The 5,882-nt window shown below is 48.8% G+C and overlaps 1 pseudogene; it reads left to right on the top strand.

Annotated features, from left to right (window-relative positions):
• The first annotated feature begins 859 nt into the window (after positions 1–859).
• On the top strand, positions 860–978 carry LOC134930458 (5S ribosomal RNA; annotated as a pseudogene).
• Positions 979–5,882: the final 4,904 nt, after the last annotated feature.

Below are 5,882 nucleotides of genomic sequence, written 5' to 3'. Positions count from 1 at the left end.
GGTTTCATGCACTGGGTGTCATGCTCATTGCTAGGTGGTAGTGCTTGTTGCTAGGGCTGTGCTCCCAGTGCCACATATGCCCCCAGTGCCAGATATTCCCCCACAGTGCCAGGTATATGCCCCCAGTGCCAGATATTCCCCCACAGTGCCACATATGCCCCCTCAGTGCCTGCTCCCCCAGTGCCAGATATTCCCCCACAGTGCCAGGTATATGCCCCCAGTGCCAGATATTCCCCCACAGTGCCAGGTATATGCCCCCAGTGCCAGATAGTCCCCCACAGTGCCAGGTATATGCCCCCAGTGCCAGATATTCCCCCACAGTGCCAGGTATATGCCCCCAGCGCCAGATAGTCCCCCACAGTGCCAGGTATATGCCCCCAGCGCCAGATAGTCCCCCACAGTGCCAGGTATATGCCCCCAGCGCCAGATAGTCCCCCACAGTGCCAGGTATATGCCCCCAGTGCCAGATAGTCCCCCACAGTGCCTGCTCCCCTCCCCCTCCTTTGTGTTGGAGGGACACGGAGCGCACAGCGCGCGCGCCCCCCTGTGTCCCTCCTGGCTTTCCGGCTGTCTAATAAAGGAAGTGCCGGTTCGTGAGCCAATCAGAGCTCACGAACGGCACTTCCTGTATTAGACAGCCGGAGAGCCAGGGAGGGACACAGGGGGGCGCGCTCTGTGCGCTCCGTGTCCCTCCTTACAGCGGCGGAGGGAAGGAGACCTGCAGATTGACATGCGGACACTCGTCCGCATGTCAATCTGTTCTAAATCAGTGGCGCCCCCGCAGCCCCTCGCCCCCAAGCCACCGCGAGGACTGCGGGGGCAGTAGTTACGCCACTGGCAGTAGTGACACCCATTTTCTATCTACAGTCATACCACACTGGTTATGCCCGATCTCATCTGAATTTGGAAGCCAAGCAGTGTTGGGCTTGATCAGTAGCAGAAAGAGGGACCTTCTGGGAATACCAGGTACTTTAGGACCCTATTAAAGCAGAACTACACAATATACCTGGGAAAGAAGAAGTGTATCCTACTTTCTTCAATTCCGGAATATTTGGCATCTATACACTCTCTCATTGCTCATTCGATGGTAACAGATGAGCAAAAGCAGAAGTGTCTGGTATTCTTTTCTTTCCTTTCCTTTACTGATTACTCCTATGTATCTCAATCCAGATTCATCTATGTATAATTGGTGCGATATGGGATTGGATACCCACAGACAAGGTTAATAATCACAGCACCAACAATTCACGAATTATTGGCTTGGGAGAAAAACAGCCTGTCTTTTGTTCTCTTTGAAATGATTATAATATCTTGGATAATTCCAGGATAAGAGAATAGAATAATAGGAACTTTCACTCGGATCATGGTTACTTCTCGATCACATTTACTCACAAATGGTTTATCTATCTCATACGTCCTAGAGGATGCTGAGGTCCACTTCAGTACCATGGGATATAGACGGTTCCGCAGGAGCCATGGGCACTTTAAGACTTTTCAAGGGTGTGATCTGGCTCCTCCCACTATGCCCCTCCTCCAGACCTCAGTTTTAGAAATGTGCCCAGGCAGACTGGATGCACTTCAGAGGAGCTCTACTGAGTTTCTCTGAAAAGACTTATATTAGGTTTTTTATTTTCAGGGAGAACTGCTGGCAACAGTCTCCCTGCTTCATGGGACTGAGGGGGCAGAAGTAGGAACCAACTTCCTAAAGAGTTTCATGGCTCTGCTTCTGTCTGACAGGACACCATAAGCTCCTGAAGGGAACTGAACGCTAGCCGTGCCTAGATGCTCACTCCCACAGCACGCCGTCACCCCCCTCACAGAGCCAGAAGTCAGAAGACAGGTGAGTGTTAAAAGACAGATCTTCAATCAAGAAAGTGATGGCTAAAGGTACCGTGCGGCTGGCGGGAGCGCAGCGCGCCATGTTGCCCACACATACACAGGCACTGCAGGGCGCGGGGGGGGGGGGGGGGGGCGCCCTGGGCAGCAGGAAACCTATGGAAACTGGCATAAATAAGGGGCATAAGTTGCTGAGGCACAGTCCTACCCCCACCAGTATAAAAAATTACCTCATAAAAGCTGAGGATAAACACGCCATTGAAGAGTGGAGATTCCTCCTCAGTCAGCCAGCACACTGCTCAGCGCCATTTTCTCTCTTCCAGACTGCAGAGAAGAACGCTGGTCCTCCTCCACTGCTGAACAAGTATCAGGATGCAAAACAGGGGAAGCCACAGTGAATTTGGTGCTATATAATTGTGTGATTAGCATTATAAAAGCACTGCATGTCAGTGGGCATTTTGCGTTCATAGACATTGTGTTACTGGCGCTGAGTTGTGAACTGGCAAATCCTATCTGTGTCCCTCTGACAGATTTTACTGTGGGTCTGTCCCCTATAAGTCCTGGAGTGTCTGTGGTGTGGTTGTGCACGTGTGTGACATGTCTGTGGCAGGGAACTCTTCCTCTGTGGGAGACATGTTAGGGAAACAGAGGTGTAATATGACACCAAGAGCCTGACTGGGTGAAAGGTTACATGATAGTGTGAATCATATCAGTAAGAGGTTGGACTGAATCTCATACAGAAAACTGAAAATAATCTGTTGAAGATGTGATTTTTAATAGTTCTGCCTTTCATCCACAGGGACCCCTCTGGGTCACATACAAATTTGCACAAGTAGTACAAACTGATACCAACACGTACTCTGATTCCTGTGTCGACACTAGTTATTCCAGGGGAATAGGTCCTAAGTTAGCAAAAAAGCATTCAAAACATGTTTTAGCTATAAAGGTGGTGTTAGTAGTTACGAAGCCCCCTCTTTTACCACAAGGAGAGGGTTTACTTTAGTAAAGAAGTAATGTAATTTTCCCTCCACCTCAGGAGTTGAACAGTCTCATGGAGGGAGTCTGATTTAACCTGGAAAGAAATTTAAGATTCCCAAAAGGAATTCAGGCAGCTTACCTTTTTCCAAAAGGTGGGAGTCACCCCGCATTTTAGACAGGGCCCTGTCATAAAAGAGAAAAGGTGTTTCTCCCTGCACCTGGAATGGCTTCACTTAAAGAGCCAACAGGCACAAGTGAGTGAGGTGATCTATTGATGTGGCCAATGGGACACTACTCAGGCCTACCATTGTCTGTGCGTGGGTGAGTAGTGCTATTGAAAAGTGGTCAGAAAACTTGTCAATAGACATTGACACAATAGATGGAGACGATGATACTCCTAACGTTAGGTCATATCAAAGACACTGCTGCATACGTACTAGAAACCATGAAATATATTGGTCTCTTGGGATCAAGAACCACTACCATGGCAGTATCGATTCGGAGGGCGTTGTGGAATGCTGATGCAGATTCCAAAAGAAATATGGAGGCTGTCCCGTATAAAGGTGAGGCCTTGTTTGGTGATGGGCTGGATGCGTTAGTCTCGGCGGCTACCGCAGGTAAGTCGACATTCTTGCCTTATGCTCCTACATCGGCGAAAAAGACACATCACTCTCACATGCAGTCCTTTCGGCCCAACAAATACAAAAAGGCCAAAGGTTCCCCCCTTTTTGCAGGTAGGGGAAAGGGAAAAGGAAAGAAATCCGCAGCGTCTCCCGGATCGCAGGAGCAGAAGTCCACCCCTGCTTCTGCCAAATCTGCAGCATGACGCTGGGGCTTCCTTGCGGGAGTCCGCTCGGGTGGGAGCACGTCTGAAACTTTTCAATCAAATCTGGATTCAATCTGGCCTGGACCCATGGGTCTTACAAATAATGTCCCATGGGTACAAACTAGAGTTTCAAGACGTCCCCCATGCCGATTTTTCAAATCGACCTTGCCAGCTTCTCTTCCAGAAAGAGAGGCAGTAACAACGGCAATTCAAAAATTATGTCAGGATCAGGTTATTGTCCTGGTACCCTTGTCACAGCAAGGAGAAGGTTTTTATTCAAGCCTCTTCGTAGTTCTGAAACCGGACGGCTCGGTCAGACCGATTTTAAACCTGTATAATCTGAATCTCTACCTGAAAAGGTTCAAGTTCAAGATGGAATCCCTGAGAGTAGTGATTTCCAGTCTGGAGGAGGGGGACTTCATGGTGTCAGTAGACATAAAGGATGCTTACTTGCATGTTCCCATTTATCCTCCTCACCAAGCTTATCTGAGATTCGCAGTACAGGATTGCCATTACCAGTTCCAGACGTTGCCGTTCGGACTCTCCATGGCACCGAGGGTATTCACCAAGGTGATGGCGGAGATGATGGTCCTCCTTCGTCAAAAAGGAGTCAATATAATTCCTTATCTGGACGATCTCCTGATGAAAGCGAGATCCAGGGAACAGTTGGTGCAAAACATAGCACTCTCCCTGTCAATACTCCAACAACACGGTTGGATCATGAATTTTCCAAAGTCGCAGTTGGAACCGACGACAAGATTGTCCTTTTTAGGGATGATTCTGGACACAGAAGTACGGAGAGTATTTCTTCCAGTGGAAAAGGCTCTGAAAATCCAGAAATTGGGCAAACAAATATTGAAACCAACAAGCGTGTCGATCCATCAATGCATTCAGTTGTTGGGGAAAATGGTAGTGGCCTACGAGGCCATACAGTTTGGCCGATTTCATGCCAGAGTATTCCAGTGGGACCTGTTGGACAAGTCCGGATCCCACCTACACATGCACCAGAATAATCCTGTCCCCCAAAGCCAGGATTTCGCTCCTGTGGTGGCTACACATTTCTCACCTACTAGAGGGACGCAGGTTTGGGATTCACGACTGGGTCCTAATAACCACGGATGCAAGTCTCCAAGGCTGGGGAGCTGTCACACAGGGGGAAAGCTTCCGAAGAAAATGGTCAAGTCAGGAAGCCTGCCTTCACATAAACGTTCTGGAATTGAGAGCCATTTACAACGGCCTTCTACAAGCGGTACATCTTCTTCAAGATCATCCCATGCAGATCCAGTCGGACAATGTAACAGCAGTTGCGTACATAAACAGGCAAGGCAGAACGAACAGCAGAACAGCAATGGCAGAGGTGACAAGGATTCTCCTCTGGGCAGAAAGACATGTAAGAGCTCTGTCAGCAATTTTCATTGCGGGAGTGGACAACTGGGAAGCAGACTTCCTCAGACACGATCTCCATCCAGGAGAGTGGGGCCTCCACCAAGAAGTCTTCGCAGAGGTGACAAGTCTTTGGGGAATTCCTCAAGTAGACATGATGGCATCTCGTCTAAACAAGAAGCTTCAGAGATATTGTTCCAGGTCGAGAGACCCTCAAGCAATAGCATTGGATGTATTGGTGACCCAGTGGGTGTTTCGGTCGGTATATGTCTTCCCTCCACTTCCACTGATTCCAAAAGTTCTCAAAATAATAAGAAGAACAAGAGTTTGCGCAATCTTCATTGCCCCAGACTGGTCAAGGAGGGCTTGGTATCCAGATCTTCAGGAGTTGCTCATAGAAGATCCTCGGCCTCTTCCTCCTCGAGAGGACCTACTATAGCAGGGGCCGTGTGTGTAGCAAGACTTATCGCAGCTACGTTTGAAGGCATGGCTGTAGAGCGCCGGATCCTAGCCCGAAAGGGTATTCCCAAGGAAGTCATCCCCACTCTTATTCAGGCCAGGAAAGGAGTAATGTCTAAACATTACCACTGTATTTGGAGAAATATGTGTCTTAGTGTGAATCCAAGAAGGCTTCTACGGAAGAGTTTGAGTTGGGACGTTTTCTCCATTTTCTGCAGGCTGGTGTGGATGCGGGCCTTAGATTGGGATCAATCAAGGTCCAGATTTTGGCCTTATCAGTTTTCTTTCAAAAACAATTGGCCTCCTTTCCAGAAGTTCAGGCGTTCATGAAAGGGGTTCTGCACATCCAGTCTCAATTTGTGCTTCCAGTGGCACCATGGGACCTTAATGTGGTGTTGCA

The sequence above is a fragment of the Pseudophryne corroboree genome, chromosome 5 (genome assembly GCF_028390025.1).
Source record: "Pseudophryne corroboree isolate aPseCor3 chromosome 5, aPseCor3.hap2, whole genome shotgun sequence".
Classification (NCBI taxonomy): domain Eukaryota; kingdom Metazoa; phylum Chordata; class Amphibia; order Anura; family Myobatrachidae; genus Pseudophryne; species Pseudophryne corroboree.
This window is presented reverse-complemented; position numbering and strand designations above follow the sequence as displayed.